General features: G+C 41.3%; 1 protein-coding gene and 1 long non-coding RNA gene across 6 annotated transcripts in view; one reads left to right on the top strand and one right to left on the bottom strand.

The window, feature by feature from the left end:
• Positions 1-19,072, bottom strand: part of LRRN1 (leucine rich repeat neuronal 1) — a 40,011-nt gene extending 20,939 nt beyond the window's left edge. For 2 of the 5 annotated variants that reach the window (XM_082412235.1, XM_082412233.1), the window contains exon 1: positions 18,560-19,072. The gene's annotated coding sequence lies outside the window, so the exon portion shown is untranslated. Of the gene's footprint in view, positions 1-10,003; positions 18,054-18,091; positions 18,225-18,496 lie in introns of those variants that run through there. The other 3 variants (XM_082412234.1, XM_082412236.1, XM_082412237.1) reach the window with 3 other exon arrangements.
• LOC309637551 overlaps positions 1-19,181 on the top strand; it is an 864,945-nt gene that overhangs the window by 369,046 nt on the left and 476,718 nt on the right. The window lies entirely within an intron of this gene.

Below are 19,181 nucleotides of genomic sequence, written 5' to 3'. Positions count from 1 at the left end.
CAGATGTAATTAGTTAAGATGGGGTCATACTGGCACAGGGTGGGCCCCTAATCCAATATAACTGGTGTCCTTATAAGAGGGAAGATGATGTGAATACAGGGACACACAGGGAGAACGCCCTGTATCAATGAAGGCAGAGACTGGAGTTATACAGCTACACCAGTACACAAGGAACACCAGTTTGCCAGCAAACCCCCAGATGCTAGGAGGGGGCAAGGAGGACCCTCTGCAGGTTTCAGAGGAAGCATGACCCTGCTGATATCCTGATACCTTGATTTCAGACTTCTAGCCACCCAGACTGTGAAACAACAAATTTCTGTTGTTTACGTCACCCAGTTTTTGGTACTTTATTATGGCCGTCCTGAAAATAATACAGTGCTCTATGTGTATTAACTACTTTCCTAATTATTTTTACATGAATGCTTATTTGATTTAATATTTAAGGTGCTCACTCTCCTCACCACCTTTCTCCCCACTGCATACCTACAACACATACACTGATTATGAAAAGAGGTTGTTTTCTACCATTGCCTATACATCTTATGGATAGGGAGATACCCATTCTTAATTTTAAACGTCGTGGTAAACTCGATGATCTTGGGAGCTTCTTCTCTAGGACTTAGCAAGCAAGACTAATACTTACTCATGAGCTATCTCAGCTCTATGCCAAAATCATTTTTCCTCCACTGTTTTGAAAGTCATATGCCAGTTACAGTTTGCAGACTTCTTGAACCTACGGTCTTTCAAATCCCTTTTAAACCTCAGATTCTAAGACAGGCAAAGGAAGCTGGACCAGGAAAAAAAATTTTTTTTCTGTTTACATTACTTGCAGGATCAAGAAAGTCTTTTTTTTTCTTTCTTTCTTTGTAAGAAATGAGCTATTTGCATAACTGGAATCATAAAGTAGCAATTTAACATTATTGAATTGAGAAACCGACAGAAGGCTAAACAGAACAAAACATGAACCAACAACTGGGCTATTTTTATTGCTCCTTTTTAGTACCAGCAAGTGCAGTGATATAAAAACTACCATGAAATCAATTAATTTTAGTCTTTTTACAAATTATTTTAATCCCTCTCCTGTAATATGTCTATATAAAATAATTGCTCTGTAATTACTGACATGATTAAATGTTAAATAAACGCGAAATCTTTAGTTCGGCAGCCTTAACATGCCTAGAAGGCTAAGTTTCATTACTTCTTTTTAAGAACTTCACAGTATATTGCTTAGTATTTTCACTGCACACATAGATTTCATCATGCCATGTTAATAAATGTTCCATAAGGAGCCAGTTGCTACAATGGATCTTGATTATACATTCGAAACTACAGATAGACCAGTGAAAAAAATAGACTCATCATGGTTGGTACTGAAAGTGCCAATATGTAGGCTGCTAATACAAACGCTGTAGATTTTTGGATGCCAACCAAGTCAAGCAACTCCATTAGATTGTATTAGATTTTCTTTTGCTCTAGACTGAATGAGAGTTTAGTTTGTAATAATGAAAATAACTTCTCATCAAAAAAATGGCAAACATTTTTACATCCATTTCAGAATATTTATTGCGTTTTTCTTTGCTCTAAGAGTTCTGTACTATCTTTTGTTATATTTTTTTATATCCAGTAGTAATCATTATTAGCTAACTGACATTTTCACAAAATTTTTATTTAAAAAATGAAAGCATCCAATGTCCTTCAGAGGGGAGCCTATACTTTTAGATCTCATCTAGTAATATTTCTCTAAAGAATCTGACTGCTTAGAATTTGCCAATTAGAAGACTAAGTGCTGTTTAAATCTCAGACTGAGAAAATGTCAAGAACATATCCCTTCCACGTGGTAATGTTCCTTTAAAATTTGGAGACCGACATATAGAAGTATACATATCTTTAATGTAAAAAGTTCCTGCTACTCAAGGTTAAAGACTGCAGTGTTCAGGGGAGTGACAGTATTTGCCCTTCAATTTGATAGACCTTAAGCACATTGTATTTCTACAGAATGCCATCTTTTTTAAAGAAGCAAAATAAAGCCATCTGTCCCTGAACTCTTAAAATAAACTTGGTTTCAGTTCTTTTTCTAAACTATTTTTATATGACTTTGTTCTAATAAGGACTCAAAGAACCTGATTTTCTTCATCATTGGGAGAGGATAAATATAGCAAAAAGTGTGCCTGCCTGTTCAAACCTTCCCTTTGAAGGCCTGGGGGCTGCACTGGCTCTCTAAGGAAGAGTGCTAACATAGCCAAAGGCCAGGGATGGGGAGCAGGATATAGAGCAAGAGGGACAGCACCGTGGGAAGTGCTTTGCCTACATTCTCACAGCACGAGATGGTGGTAGATGTGATTATTTTCATTTTATAAATGACCTTAGGGCTCAGTGATCAAGTGACTTGCCAGAATTCCCACAGCTAATTGGTGAAAGAGCTGATATTAAACCCAAGTATGTTACATTCTGAGTGAGAACCCTTTCTGTGAAGCCACTTGCCTCAGTGTTTTGTTTTTTTTTAAATACATTTATTTATGGCTGTGTTGGGTCTTCGTTGCTGTGCGCGGGCTTTCTCTAGTTGCGGCGAGCGGGGGCTACTCTTCGTTGCAGTGCGCGGGCTTCTCATTGCGGTGGCTTCTCTTGTTGCAGAGCACAGGCTCTAGGCGTGCGGACTTCAGTAGTTGTGGCACGTGGGCTCAGTAGTTGTGGCTCGCGGGCCCTAGAGTGCAGGCTTAGTAGTTGTGGCTCACGGGCCTAGTTGCTTCGCGGCATGTGGGATCTTCCCGGACCAGGGCTCGAACCCGTGTGCCCTGCATTGGCAGGCAGATTCTTAATCACTGCACCACCAGGGAAGCCCCGCCTCAGTGATGTTATGGGACCTCCAGTAAGTAGCGTGAATACACTGCAGCGTTCTCCCAGGTACACAGAATAAAACTAACTTGTAAAGTAAAACCTTGGTTAACCAGAAGATTAGGCTCAGGGAATTTGCAAATTTAAAGGTTTCCTAGAAAGCTTTTCGCTTCAATCTCTAATACCCACTTTCTTGCCTTTGATAATGGTAGTTAAATTTTTGTTTTTTTAAAAGACATTTTTTCTTCAAGGCCTTGATAATGAACACATATTGGAAATTTTTTAAAAATCTAAAGCCTTGGTTATTAACTTATTTTCTTCTAATTTCCCATTTTCTCCTAAAAGTGGACTCTAGAGGAAAAGAATTCCAGTTAATTAGGATTTTAGTAATCTGGTTTTTAAATTGTTTTAGTAAATTAAAATCAGGTGAAAGCTACCTCCCTGAATTTGAACTAGTTTCTTATTATAGATTCTCTTTGATGCCAGTGTGTTCACCTATGTTAGTATGCATTCGGAACTAATGGTCCAATACTCAAAGTACTTCAGCTCGTGGATGAGCTGGATGCCATAAATCCACTAGAGCACATTAGTGGGCTGGTCCTTAATTACACAGTTTAGGCTTTGGGTAATCAGTGGTGCAAAGGAACAGCTGAGAACATTAAAATGCCAGCAGGCATTGTAAATCATAATGCATTCTATAGTCTCTTCAATTCATGTGTCTTATTAAATTAAAAGTAAAAAGAATAGTTTCAGTTAAATATCTGTATGGCCATCATAACCATTAAAATATAAAATAGTCCAATGCTATTATAAGATCATCTTTATTACTTTCCCTAGTTTTCTAATGGAAATTGTAGTTACTTTTTGAACCTTAACTATAGGAATGATTTTTTTTTTTTTTAAGTTATTTTGGACTTTTTTTAAAAAATTTATTTATTTATTTGCTGTGTTGGGTCTTCGTTTCTGTGAGAGGGCTTTCTCCAGTTGCGGCGAGCGGGGGCCCCTCTTCATCGCGGTGCGCGGGCCTCTCACTGTCGTGGCCTCTCCCGTTGCAGAGCACAGGCTCCAGACGCGCGGGCTCAGTAGTTGTGGCTCACGGGCCTAGCTGCTCCGCAGCATGTGGGATCTTCCCGGACCAGGGCTTGAACCCATGTCCCCTGCATTGGCAGGCAGATTTTTAACCACTGCGCCACCAGGGAAGCCCCAGGAATGATATTTTTAATGAAGCAAAATTAAAGTTATCTCTTAGAAAGGTTGACTAAATAAAAAGGTTATTTCATAATAAAGTACATTTTAGAATAAAATGCAGTGCAATCTTATCTATCTAGGACTAACATACACCTTAAAAGCTTTCTGTAGAGTTTTAGGTTTAAGAGTACACTATTTAAACTGTGGAATGTTCCACTGGTTATAATAGTGATGAAATATATTAATGTTGTTTTATTATTACTTCAAGTTATATTTAAATGAGGATAATGAAGACATAATTTGAAGACAAGACCAGAAAATGAGAATTATTTTCTTGGAGAATTAAGCAACTTTTAGTAAGCTTCAGCAACTTGGGATAAAATATGGACAGGTAACTTATTTTTGCTTCAGGACTTTTAAGTCTCCAAAATCTAACAAACACCCATGTTAGCACTCATGAGAAGATTCTGGGTTCAGAAGTATTACCATCAACATGTGGCTGGCAATTAGGTTACTGTACCCGTCAAAGGAACAATAGAAATGAATTAGAATAGTTGACTGGGCAGTTCTTCTGTGTAAGGCACTGTTGGGGAGTTGGGGGAAGCAGGCATCCTAAGTGGAGGTGAAGTTGTATGCAAAGCAGTGGTATCCTGAGCCAATTGTAAGCATTTCTTTTCACATCCAAGTTTAGAGACATCATGTTGTTAGCTTACGATTGGTCATGGTGAGTGTACTTACACGACAGAAATTGGCAAACACTACGAATCAGGCTTATCTTTTTGGAGAGCTGACTGTTAAACATTTACCAGCACACCGCTGGTGTCAAGGCACCAAAGTAGCAGAGGCGGAATAGGTACATGGAATCAGAACTATTTCATTATGAATGAGATTCAAGGTCTCTAAGATAGGAATGGAAATCAAGACAGAAAAGAAGGATGGTGCCTAGCTATGGAGGGCTTTTTATGCTTCACTAAGAAGTATTCTCTCAATTTATTATCCTTGTCAGAGACCTAGCAGAAAACAGAAGGTACATTCAAAAGGGAGTGAATAAAGAAAATTTTAAAAAAGGGACCATTTACAAGGCATGGACAAGGTTAAGGTAAACTCACAAAGGATGGCCCAACACCCCTGAGCTAGCTACTGCACGAAGCAGAAGTCAACAGAAACCAGATGGCAAAGGACCCCCTGGGACAGTCCATACAATCTGATTCCCAGGTTGCAAAGCAAAGTGGAGTAGGGTGGTTCTGGAGGGGTATGGCAAATATCCAGCACAATCTCATTATCAGTGGGGACCACTAAATGTCTTTTGCAGGGAACTATGGGATCATTTCTACAATTCAGAAAGATTGATCCACCAGCTGTGTGTAAGACAGGAGAGGGAACATAATGGATATGGGGAAACCCACTAAGAAGCATTTTCAATAAGCTAAATAAGAGGTAATGAGAACTGAAATTGGTAAGACTTAAGAAGATCTCAAGAGGCATGGAGAGAAAAGTAGGATAGTAATAAAAGGGTTCAGGGAACCAGAGATGTACTGCTATAAAGCACAGTATAAATATGAAGGATAATGGCATCTTACTGAAAAATAAGTGACTCTATCTCCATCATCTCCTTTGATAACTATTTGGTGATAGGGTCTGAATTAAGTTATATGTCAATACAAAGATGAAGCTAAAACAAATTATTACAGGGGCAGCATGCTAACTCAGTGCTGAAATGATCTCTGTATTATGAACCATAATAATTGAGATCAGGCAGAAAAGTAGATCTCTCCATGGAGGACAGATCAATAACAACTAGGTTTTACGGTCATTAGCACCCTAATGGAATTACTCAGCATCTAAATCTCTTGGAGGATCTTGAACACTCAACATCAGTCACGTCTTTCATGTTAACACCCGGCCAGATGTGACTAAGTGCAATTTACATAATGGAGATCAGGAACAAGAATGATATTCCACACATGAAACATTTGCATACCAAGCAAGAGGGTTTTAAGATACCCCTAAACTAGTATTTAAAGATTTACATCTGTGGGCAACACAGTTGATGTGTTGTCAGTTAGCCAGTGTCTTAATCAGGGGTTCATCTACAATAAAAGGAAATGTATTACGGGGGAAAAAGGCAATGGAAAGCAGGAAATTAAAGAATGTATATTAGCTTACTAGACACTCTGTGTCACTCTCACATACATTTTATCTTTAACCAAGAGGTGGAAAAGTTAAGTAACATGCCCAAGACCACACAGAAAGGAAGGAGAGACTTTCTCCTCCTGTGCTCTTTAGCTGTTAGTCTTGGTATGTCAGTCCAAACATGTCAGGCATTGGCATGCCACTCAGCCAGCCCAGGCACCTGAACCCTTGCTCCTGCAATTCTTCTCTCCAGGAATTCAAGCCTTCTGTTCTCTTCCCCTTTCCATGACTAGATTCAACACATCCCATCCCTTCTGTACATAATGCAAACTCCCCCTTTGCGGAACTTCATAATAATCTGTCTTGTCTGAACTCCAGTGTACTTTAGAGGAAGGGGGAAAGGAAGGTCTGAGATTAATGGCCCCCCTTTTGCTCTATTCTAAGCCTCACTGGTCTTCTGTTTCTCAAACCCATCGAGCTTCTTCCAACCTCCAAATCTTAGCTTACAAAGCTCCCCCGTGCACCCCATTGCCTGGCTAATTCTCACTTATGCTTGGGATTTTGGTTGAAATGTCACTTTAGGCAGGTCTTCTCTTAGAAGCCTCCATGTAATGTTCTATTCTGGCCTCGTGAACTTCTCTTTCACTGGACTTAACACAGCCATACTTTTACATTTCCTTGTGTGATAATCGGATTAATGCTTTTATCCCCCATGAGAAGGCAAGCCCCACATAGGACAGGACTGCATTTCATCTGTTTTGCTCACCACTGTATCCCCAGCTCACACAAAAAGATCTGTACAGAGGTGATGCTGTCAATATTTGCCAAGTGACTGAAGTAAATGACTGTCATGTTCTAAGCATTATAGAAAGAGCTTTCCCACATATCTTCAGAGCAGCCCTGTGGGGTCATATCACTCCTCCATTCTACAGATGAGACAGCTTGGGGAATCAGACAAGTTAAGTCTTTTAACCAAGATCACACAGCTAGTATGTGATAGAGTTGAAATTCAAACCCAGACCCATCTCATCCGAGCCCCTCTTTTTTTCTGTTGTTGTAGAATTTCCACAGACGATCACTTAATTATTTTGTCTTGTCTCTATTCATTCTGTTTCCCCAATGAGTCTCAAAGCTTATTTGGGATGGAAATAACACCTTGTACACTTTTTTCATTCCTCCACATCACCCTGCTAATAGCACTGGATATTCTACATGCATTTAATGAATACTTTTTGATTAATAACACTTCCTTGGCATTAATAACATAAAAGCATCCCCAAATGAGTTCAGCTTTCTATAATAACCTATCTAAAATAGTAATGTACTAACATCTCTGAGTATAAATACAGGTTTAAGAGCTACTAATTTCTACCAAACTATTTAGGAAATAATTTTTTTTTTTAATTATTAGAAGAAACAGCATGGCAAAATGAAAAAGAGATATGATATGGAAATCCCTCTCCTCTTTCATCCACTGAATATTTGTAAGTGTGTTTTCCATGTGCCAAGTACTCTTCTAGGTGCCAGGGACCCAAGGCTGAGTAAGCCATAGTCTCTCCCTGAAGGAGCTGTTTGGTGGAGGGGGTGGTATCACAATGATGTGAATAAATAAACTTAAATGAAGATAACACACTATGCTTGAAGTGAGGACAAGGAAATGCGGGAAAGTCAAAGGCAGTGTGACTAACTCAGCCTGGAGGAAAACCAGAGTTAAAAGCACCTGGTCCTATACACTAACTGGCTGTGAGATATTGGACAAATTCTTTGTCTCAGGTTTTTTTCCTTATCTTTAAACCGGGGATAACAGTTGCTGTGCCCTCCTCTCAGTACACTAGAAAATGCTGTTTATTGGCAAGGGTTACCAGAGGTGACTAACTGGGTGGTACTGGCTGTCCCCAAGGGCTAAGAGTATCAGTATCTCCAATTACCTGTAAATGCACCCAGCTACCAGTTGGGAAGCTCTGATTAGAAGGATTAAACAGACAATGAATATAAGGTTCTCTGTATATAATTATTATTTCCAGCCCTCAAAGAATTCAAAGAAAATGAGGCACTGAATTGTATTCTAACACTCCCATTCATGAGTAAAGGAGAATCTGCTAGCTGAAACAGGGTAGAGGCTATAGAAGCTAAATCATAGCAACTTTTTCCTATGTCAATCTACCAGGGGTCTTCTTAAGAGTCTCCTGATTTGGCTTGCCCGGTACTTCCTCTTGCTTTGTGACTGACCTGCTCCCAGGAGGACTCTTGGTTACACTGCATTGGGTTCTAATCTGCTCCCAACCAGGAGCTTTGTAGTTTGGTCAAGAAGCAAGAAGATAAATGTTATGAAGATGGTGATACACAGAATCAACAATAACAGTGGTAGCAGCAGGATTTATTGAGCATTTACAAGATGCTAGCCATTGTTCTAAGAGTTTTATATGCCTCAGCAACTTTATTATCTAACAGTGGATTTCAGAGAGTTGAAGCTTTTGGGTCTGTTAGTTCTAACAATGTCTTGAATTCAGCTCCTCTTTGGGGAATGATAACTCTGAACTGAACCTTTTCTCTCTGGTTAGAAAATCTGATTCTATGAATCACAACTTAGGGGTATTATAATATTTTCAGAGAGAGAAAAGAGAGAGTGGATACAAAGCAGAATCTAGAAACAAAAAAGCTCTAATGTGTTCATCTGTTTGCCACTTCTTTCAAAGTACATCCGCTGACTCAAGATTTCTTGCATGTCTGGACAAATATAAAGCTCTCTTGGGGTTCATCACGAAAGGTGACAACCGTGTGAACTATCGACTTCTCAAATATCTAGTCTGAATCTTCTTGTCTGTTAAAATACCTCCACTTGCCTCCAAAAGAGCATCCAGACACAATAGCAGTCAGAATGCCAGATTTCCACATAATAATACCACTACTACCCATTGCTACTATTTACTAAGTACTTACCTTGGTCCAGGAAATGTGCAAAGGGCTTTAGACACATGATCTCATTGAATGAATCCAATGATTCTATAAAGCAGGTTCTATTATTATCCCCATTTTACAGATGAGGATACTGAGGCTCACTGAAATCACTCCAGCCCACAGCTAGGATGCAGTTTTGGAACCAGTTCTTCCCAACTCTAAGACCTGCCTAGTTATCCACTCTCTTTGCCCTGCCTTGGATTGTACATCCTGTAATACTATGGCAGGTACTCACATTGTTCTGATGCATCACTTGGATGCCAGAAGGATCTCTTAAAGCAAAACAATATTTAGAAGCAAATCTCAAGTAGTTTCTAATATTGCTAGCAGCTTTAAGCTCTTGTAAAAATCACTCAATACTTTTCATAATGTTCAGCAATCTCCTTATCTCTGCAAATATCAAAGTAACTTTTTTCACAATTAATAATTTGACTTCTTTTCTCTGTGTAACAGGAAGATGTTTTTCAATTTTTAGAAACCTTCTAAATTTAGACGATGATATAATTCAATATGCCATGTGATGATACTGGTTAGGAGAATGCAATCTTTAAGTATGCATTTTCATCTATTTAAAATTACTTATCTTAAAAACAATTTAAAAACATGCTGTTAATAACTCCAATGTAATTTTAAAGGATAATTCAATGATGATTGGTTACATAAAAATATCAGATTTTAAAATTTAAAGTAATAAAAAATACATCATGTTTTATTTTACATAAACCTTACTTTAATAATGGAATTATAGAATTTTTAGAGCCAGCTGGGCTATGAAAGCTAGTCTAGTCCAATCCTTTTGTTTTATAGCTGCAATTAAAGAAGCATAGCCGAGTGCTTTAACAGTACAGTTTCAGAGTCGGACCCAAGTTCATATCCCTGCTCTGTCACTTACCACCTCTGAGACATCATTTGTCATCCAGATGAAGTTAGACTTCATCTGTCATCCAGACTTCATTTGTCATCATTCTTGAAAGTGCCCTGCTTAGAAAGCAGGACTGCTATAAACTGAGAATTCGAATAAAGGACTCTCTCCTCTAAAACAGATGTATATCCTATTCATTCATTTATTCATTCGATAAATATTTATTGAGTACACACTAGTTTGTGGCCTTGGGCAAGTTACTTATTTGCTTTGTGCGATAGTTTCCTGAGCTATAAAGCGGGTGTCTACATTATACAGTAGTTGCAAGGATTAAATGAATGAATGTGGGTAAGGTGTGTGAGATGGTTCCTGGCACACTGGAAAGGCACAATAATGTTGGATAGCATTACCTTTCTCCTACTGCTTCTACATTCTACATTAGGTAATACGGTGGGCCCTGGGGATGCTATTTGGGAGTTCCATATAATATTTTCTTCCTAAAAACTAAAGCATCTCATGTGCATGGAGTGAATCTCTCATTCCATTGCTCTATCCTGAGGGTGAAGCCATTTGGAAACTTCTTCACTAGGGTTCTATTTTGACAGTGTTATCCTTCATGCATGAAGAGAAAACTATCCCACCAGTATTTGCCCACATACTTTGTGTTTTTCCTTCAGATGGTTTTGAAGAGACCCAAATTTTTCACCTGGCCTCCCAGGAGAGAAATGATGAGTTTGTGCGGGAGGTCGGCTGGGATTCCAGAGACAGACTATCCCCGTAGGACACAGCAAAGCTAACTGGTCCTTTGAGGGGTTAAACCTGACGTGTAGTTCTCCCTGCAAAGAACCATAATCAGCTGGAAGAACAAGTGGAGAAATCCAGTTAATTGCCACTCCAGAGTCTTCAGTGGTTCTATCATGCTTGGATAAGTTAATATACATTCCATTAGTGTCTCGGAAACTCTCAGGTCATGGCTGAAGTCCTACATAACTCTCGCTCATGATCTTGGAAATCACAGAATTATGAAGATGAAAAGAAATTTGAGCAGTCAGGCAGCTTCTCAGTCTTCCTTCTCCCAAGAAAACATTACTCCATCGCACAGAAGTGAGAAGTAGTTAAATCTTTAAAACCTTGAGAGAAGGCTCTCCCCAAAGCTCATTTTTAATGTGCCAGTCTTAATTAAAGCAAAAACATAAATGTCTCAGTATGGAATCTAGTGTGTCATCCCTGTTGTATGTGGGTGTGCATGTGTGTGTGTGTACACGCTGGTCATCGTTCTCTGGGAGGAAAGTTAAAATACCCCTGCCAAAGAACAGAGCAAAATCAAACAAAGGCAGAAAGCCACGCCACTACTGCATCTCTTTTCTAGGCAGAACATCGTCAGTTCTGCACACACATTCTGGGTTATATCATTTTCTTACCCTAGCATCACTCTCCTATGAACCTTTCTTCCCAGCTTGTCACAGTATTTTTTTAAGCTTCTAAGGTCAGCTTAAAATAAAATATTAGAGGGAAAGTCTGATTAGTCCTTAGGTATCTGGGAAACCCAGCTTAAGTTTCTCTGCATTATACATTATAATTGACGCCTCCAAAATCCTTGCTCTTTTTGGTAACCCAAGAGGTAGAATGCTGAATCACTGTCATATTATTACCTGTTCTGACTTCATGGTCCAGGAAGCAGCCTTGGTGTGAATGGGAAAGGCACTGGGTCTGAGAGAGGCAGTGAGGCTGATCTTATCCCAGCTCCATTGTTTCCCTAGATGTGTCCTTAGACAAACTGAACTTGCATTAGGAAGAAGAGCCTTGCAACCCCTCTTCTTTTATAGATAAACATTAGAGAAATATTAAGTGACTCGTCCAAGGTCACACTGAATCTCTCCATGGCTCTGATACCTTAGTTATTGAAAAAAGGGAGAAGGAATGATAATACTTGGTGTCTCAGACTGTGGCAGGTCAGATGAGATACATATTTAAGGACTCTGCAGAATTTGAGGTTCTAAAACATGAGGCATTATTCACTTTGTCAACTCAGCTACATTTTCTCTTTAAGCAGCTTGTACAGCCCTATGTTTCTCGCCACTGACATTCATTCTGTTTCCAGCCTCCTCTCCTAACGACTCAAGACACTCTGAATTCTGAGTCCTACAAGGAATTAACAACTCCATCCCCAGTGTAGAGTTCTCAACAAACTTAAGGCGTCCACCCTCTTTCAAACAACCATCCAACTCACTTATGTTCAATGAGGTTAGATCTAAAATTGTCTCCTGCTGAACACTGGTGTTCCAGGTGATAGCCCATTCTGGGAATTAATCAGAATGTTTCTTAAAGCTTTTGCTGGCAGCCAAACTTTGAATGAAGGCTCCTACTTCTGTACAGATTCTGTAGCTCACACTCTTACCATCACAGCATGCTTTATTGTACTTGCCAGTCTCCTTTCTGTAACCTGTACTAGACTTAAACTCACTGAGGGCAGAGCTACATCAACCAGAGCAGGATTCCTCAACCTTGGCCTGACTGACATGTGGAGCAGATACTTCTCTGTTGTGGAGGGACTGTCTGTGCATTTTAGGATGTTTAACATCATCCCTGGCTTCTACCCAGTAGCACACCCCACCCTCAGTTGTGACAATAATTGACAAAAATGTCTCCAAATGTCCCCTGGGGGCGGGGGGTTGCGCAAAATCACCCCTAGTTGAAAACCTCCATGCTAGATCTAGCCAAGTGCTTTTTCATACCAGGCACTCAATAAATACTTAAAATGCTTATGATGGATTTAGCATACAAGATGCAGAAAAATCAAGCTAATTTCTTTTGGTTTTAGTACCTCTTATGATGCCTGGCACATGGCTGGTGGTCAGTATATATTTACTGAGTGTGCAAGCAGCTTCCTATATCCCAAGTAAAATTCTTTCCCTCAAGAGAGTCCAAGTGAGGTGGTGGGGAATTGTCACATTAGGGGGAGAAAATTTTTAAAAGAACAAAACAATCTCTCAGTTGTGGGATTAGGAACCAGAAAAATCACCTTGCCGTGTCCCCCAGACCTTTAGCTCTCCATTTCATCATGACGTATAGGGCAGAAATCAAATTCTTTGCAGTGGTAATACTAGAAATATCTACCAGTGTTCCTGGATCCTTTAAAACACAACTCGGATAGGGACGTGAAGCACCAGGAGGGAGGCAGGACATCCAGAAGGTCACACATTCAGTCATTGGTGTCAGAGCTGGGAAATGAGCCTGTGCCTTCCTGACTCCCTGTACAGTACTTGATTACAGTGATTATTATAGATGCAAATTAAGACTTATTACTATTGTGAAATAACAGTGCAGGTTAATGATATTCTTTATTGCCATGCTAACATTTTTTTCTAGAGGGGAAAATTATAGGCATGAAACCAATTAAGCAATCTTTCTTTCTTTGTAAAGCTTTTTTAGTTATCCTAAATGAAGATTCTCTCTTTGTGCTTACTGCTTAATAGTGCAGATTGATTTTTTTGTCTCTTAGGTCTTACTGAGATGGATGCTGTCCATTTTTCCTTGTATGAACCAAAAATGACTATGCTGATATATTATCTCACAAAGGGCAGTCATGAATAGGAGGAGCAAATATTTTGAAATGAATACGTAACAGACATCCTCCTGTAGAGGTTAAGCATTGTTGGAAATGCCTCCCTTGGAAATCTTTGCTAGTCAAAGTCTTGCAATTGCCTTTTCCTGGACCTCACTGTAGGATGGCTCTTCTCCCATGATTGAAATGGTGGCTCCAGAAATGGACAACAGATTAATCTATGTATGCCTCAAACTTTAGATGGTTGTCCTTTACTCCCAGGTCAACATAATATTTGCAACAAAAACCTTTCACGAAGAAGTATGTCAGGTCATTTGTATATTGTTAATGTAACTATGGTAACCAAAATATGCCACCAGTGTGTCTGTTTCATATACAAATGAGGGGGCAGTTGTGGAGTCCACATGTCTGCCAGGGGTATAATAGATGTGAGCTAGGATGGCCAGAAAATTACAAGACATTTATATTAATCAGAGCTTTCAAATAACATTTCAACCCCTGAGCTATGAAGAGTGTAAATGGAAGGCAATAAGCCATTGTAAACACAGTTTTCACTCCTCAGTTTTCAAAACTAAATGTTGTAAGTCAAGGCAGCAGCATCTTTGGAGGGTACCCTCAAATCAGAGCTGACAGACCTCCAGTCTGTATCAATGCAAGTTTAAGCCTAGTTTCTGTGCATCTCAGGATAACTTTTGGTATATTAAGTGTAATGGTTCCATCCAAGTTAAATGTTTATGTTAGTTGTGGTATTGAAGACACAGCTTCCACAAACCTTTTAGCAATCTCACTAATTATGGTAGTTAGTCCTTCCAGCCCTATACTCCCAACCTTGTCATGATACAAATGAGGAAACTGAGGGTTGGTGGGGTTAAGAAGCTGATCTAAGATCACCTGGCTATGACTAGGTAGCTTAGTTACCCACCAAATAACTGATAAAACTGCTAATAATATCCTACCTTTGTTAGACCTTTTGGAAATATTCAAAAAGTAAAAATAATAATAATAATATATAAGCCTGCATATTGTTTCTTTAAAAAAACTCTAACATAAAATGGCATATGTTTTAATTATTGAATAATATGCTTAACACTTCTATAGGGTGGCCATAAAGTCTGAAAATATACACTATATTATTTTATCATGTATTGTAATTTTAATGTCAGTAAACAATTTATTATGCATTTGTCTATGTTTTGAGACTTGGATGCTACATCCAGTGATGTATCCATAAAATAAGTAAAACAAGAAAATTTAAAAGGCAGACTTCATTTAAGAAGACTTGTAGAATGAATGGTTCCCTTGGTCACTAAAGTATTGGATTTTACATATAGGGTTTAACTTTTGTCTCTGTTCTGCACTTTGAGCCAAAACAAGAGAGAATACATGTTTTTCTGACTTCATCTATATAATTATAATTTCATCTTGAATAAAATATTAATCAAAGCTCTATTCATGAGTTAAAGATACTTACATTGTTCCCAGAAACCAAAATATGATTATGAGCCTAAATTGGAATTTGCTTTATCTCCAGATTGCCTTAACCCAAAATAGATGTTCAGCATAATAATTCTGAAAAGTTAAATACAATATTTGAGCAAGCTTACATTAGTGCTCAAGCGAATCATTCAAAGAACTATTATTTTGTAGCTTAAAAATAAATTATAAGAAAGCATTATGAAAGTCTAGTAAAAAGTGACACCCAGGTCCTATAATTTACCATACTTTATTCATGGCTTATTTATGGTGACATTAAAAAGTCCACCATTCTAATTATTTATAATCATGCCCAGCTGGCTTGGGAAGTAGCATTGTAATTCTGTAGAGACAGATTTTCTTTAGTACCTACTGGGTTTGTTCCCATGGGTGTCACTGGTTTAGAATATGTGATAATTGTTCTAACAGTTCAGGTCAAGAGGCTAGCCTTAGCAGGGTCTAACCAGAGAGAAATCAATGGTTGAGTTTTCCCCTGCTTTTTGGGAATTCCAGACACTGCCCAGAACTATCTATATTATTGTTCAGAACCAGAGTCGGCAGTTGGATCCGGTCTAAGATTTTACTTAGCAGAGTGATCCTTTTCTAATAATAAGTACTTTATTACTTTTATTTACCAAGGAGTAAGCCCTAATCTTCCCTTTCATTAGACTTGCAGAACAAAGATTTCACACAGGCAGGTAACAGCCGAAGTAAGTTCTCACAAAATGTGAGGCTTTGGTCATTTTAAACTTACATTTGTTTCCAAAATACCTAGATGATAACTTTACAATAAAATGGCTTATTGCCTAGTTTAGAAATGTCAACTGCATTTTACAGGTAGCCCTCAAGTCCATAATAAAGACAAAATCTCAGGCTTAAGTCACATAAGAGTTTATTATAATGATTTGTTACTTTCTGACTTCTAGATAGTTCTAAGACAGAAAATGTAATCTTGGCTATAACATTTTCTTACTTAAATTTGACTCAGTTCATTTTTCCCCTCCTGGGAAAGTACTGCTTTATGTGTAAAAAAGTTACTGAACCAGCGAAAATAACTTAAGGAAACATGTAAAACAGCAGACTAACATCTGTTATCCATCCCCCACCCCCCACACACACTGAGTCCTCAAAACAATGTTGTCTTGTTTTGGTTTTTTTTTGCTTGTATTTTAATGTCCCTTTCAGTGAATATATAGCATACAGTGGCAAACGCTGTTTAGTGAATAGGTTCTTTTTCCCTTCAACAGTGTTTGAGACTGACAAAAGAAGAGGCCACTGGGCTGGCTTGTCAGTAGGTATAATCCCTGGGACTCACGTGTGGCCCACACTGCCCGCCTTTTGTTCATCGGTTGATCAGTGCCAGGAGGTGAGCAGTGCAGTGGTCTATTAGCTACTCTTAGACAAGGCAGAAATGTCCCTGTTTTGGGGTCTATTGCATGACCGACTCGCTATTCATTGTTCTGTCCTGTGACCCGAAAATCCCTCAGGTGACTAGGAACGTGATGGTTTCATCACCTGCAGTTCTACAAGTTTGGTACTTGTTACTAAAATGATTTTGACTGGACTATGGACATTCTAATGAGAGATTCCTGTTAGTCATCTACAACTATCTTCTCCTATATTGTATATTTCTGAGGATGGAGAGCAAATGTGAGCAGGAGGTGGGATTACTAAAAGAAAAAGAGAAGAAACTCTAAATAAAAGTTGAGGGGTCAATTCAGAGATTACTTGAAACCACCAGAAGTGAAATTAAGTTACTGTCTGCTTCATATAACCATTTTCCTCACTAGTTCAGAACATCCAGCTTGAAATTGCACACAAACACACAGCCAGGTAAAGAGCAAGCAGTACTTGAGGCTTTCAATACAATAGCACTCAGAGAATTTGGCTCCTGAATAAAGGTGTCAGCAAGCCTTGGAATTCCCAAAGAGAAAAACTCACTGCGCCTTTATTCCATTTTCTTAAGGTCTATTGTTAACTAAAGACTCCTTGTCTTTTCAAATTCCTTCATGTGAATGGATGAGGCCAGACATCTGCCAGGATTCGCTCACATTTGCATGCAAATCAGAGACTTTGGGACACACATGGCCCTGGAGCCAACAGCACCACTTTTACTCTAGAGTTACACTGATCAAAGTCCCTTACTGAACTTTCCAGTCCTCCAGTCCTAGCTCTTAAAAATGAAGTCATGAGTATATTTGAGTGATATTAATTCTTTAGACCATCGTGGCAAGGCAAATTGCGAAACAAAACAACATACTGCCTTTCAAAAAAATCCTACAAGCAAAAGCTCAAGTCAGTAATACCTGTCCCCTCACTGAATTCCACTTTTTCTTTATTTTCTGGGTCTGGGAGTGAAAATGCTAATGCTAATGGTGGCATGAGATTTAGAGAAGGGTCTCTTTTCCTGGACCCTTGGCCTTTTCCTCTGTGGTTCGAATGCCTCAAAACCATTCCCACCCCGGTCATTCATTCATTCAGTTCCGGGCACTGTGGCTACAGCGGTGAACCCAGCAGTCAAGGTCCCCCTCTGTCTCCCAGAGCAGGTACCACCGCCGAACCTCCCAGTGCGAGGAGGCAGGCCGGCTCCCTCACAACCGTCCTGGGACGGGTTTTCCCACCGGCCCCGAGTGCGCCGCGCCCCTCCAGCTACTCGATCTTTCCACTCTACCTGGGCTTGCCAAGCAGGGACTCGCCTCCGCGGAGGTAGTCGCTGCAAGGCCCTGGGAAGTGCCGAGTCGGCGGCTGCCCACACCCCTCTCCACGCAGCACAAAGGACACTCGCTGGCAAACTTTCCTCGCCATCGACCCCGGCCGCGCGGGGAACCCAGCACCGGCTCCGTGCCTGGAGCGGACCGAGGCTTCCCTGACATTCCAGCATCCTTGGCAAGCCTCCTGAGGCTGCCACCCCTTCTGGACTCAAAACGTGTAAGATGAGGTCTTTTCCCCACTTCGACCGCGCGACAGTTGAGCAGATCCTTCCCAATACCCTGACTTCAGTACACTCGATGCTTTGTGAATTACGTCCCTTTCTTTACCTACAAGGCCACCGCCAAAACATCCTTCCTCTTTTCTCTTACCACAGCCTGCCACCTTCTTTCCCCTTCTCTTAGTCCTCTTTCCAACTCCCCGGGCCCCCCTTTCGCGCTCTTCTCCGGCTCCGGCTGCCTTCCCCAGTTCACATTCCAGCAGCCCTCCTTCCTCCGGATACCCGGGCATCACCCTCCCCCGCGTCGGTCCCTGAAATCTAGCGGGCTCGCCTCCTGTCAATGCCTTTTGCTCGCTTCTGTTCGGCCTTCCTTCCGAAGTATCGTTCTCCCCGACCCCAGTGATTTTTTTCAGTAAGGAGGTCACTAGATTCTGGTTTCCCCGACTTCGTCATTTTCCCCAGTTTCATGAGCCGCGCCCCCTCGTACCCCTTAGGCCCGCGATCTTGTCCCAGGTTCCCCAGACCCTTCTCGGGCCCGCCACGCCGCCAAGTTTACCTCGACTTCCCCTCGCTGCCGCCCACATCTCCCGCCGCTGCCCGGCTAGGCGAGCGCACTTACCCCGAGGCCCGGCTGGCGGGGGTGTCGGGGTGCGCACGGACCAGGCACCGGCGGCGGCAGCAGGAGGAAGAGGAGGAGGAGGAGGACCGGCTGAGCGGCGCCTCCCTCCCAACCCACAGGCACTGGCTCCTTGGGGGGCTCCCGGCAGAACACCAAGACGGGAGGCGAGGCAGCCACACGAGCAACAGCTGCTGCGCGGGCCTGGGCTCAATCCGGCTCTCGGGGGCCGGGGCAGGGGCAGTCAGGATTAGGGAAAAGGGCAGAAGTGGGGTGCAGAGGGCGGGGCAGCGAGCGTCCTGGTCCGGAGGACAGCGTCCTGGTCCGGAGGACGGCGTCCGGGGCGCCTAGGGACGCCACCGCGCGGATGCCGCTGCCCGGGCTGACGCCGGCGGCCCCTCTCCCCGCCCGGAGGGCGCTGCAGGCGCGGACGCACTGGCCTCGCCTAGCTCACCGGCTTGCTGCCGGCGCCCTCGGTGCGCCCGGCTTTGTGCTCCCCGCAGCCGGCGTGCACCTGGTGTAAGCAAAAGCGGTCAGCTGATGGGCTGCACTCCGATTGGCTGCTCCACGGTCTCCTCCCCTCCCGTCCGACCCCCTTCCCGGCCTCCCCCTCCGGTCCTCCGGC

The sequence above is a fragment of the Balaenoptera physalus genome, assembly GCF_965194825.1.
Source record: "Balaenoptera physalus genome assembly, chromosome: 11".
NCBI lineage: Eukaryota > Metazoa > Chordata > Mammalia > Artiodactyla > Balaenopteridae > Balaenoptera > Balaenoptera physalus.
The sequence above is the reverse complement of the archived record's forward strand: the minus strand, read 5'-3'. Positions and strand labels throughout refer to the sequence as shown.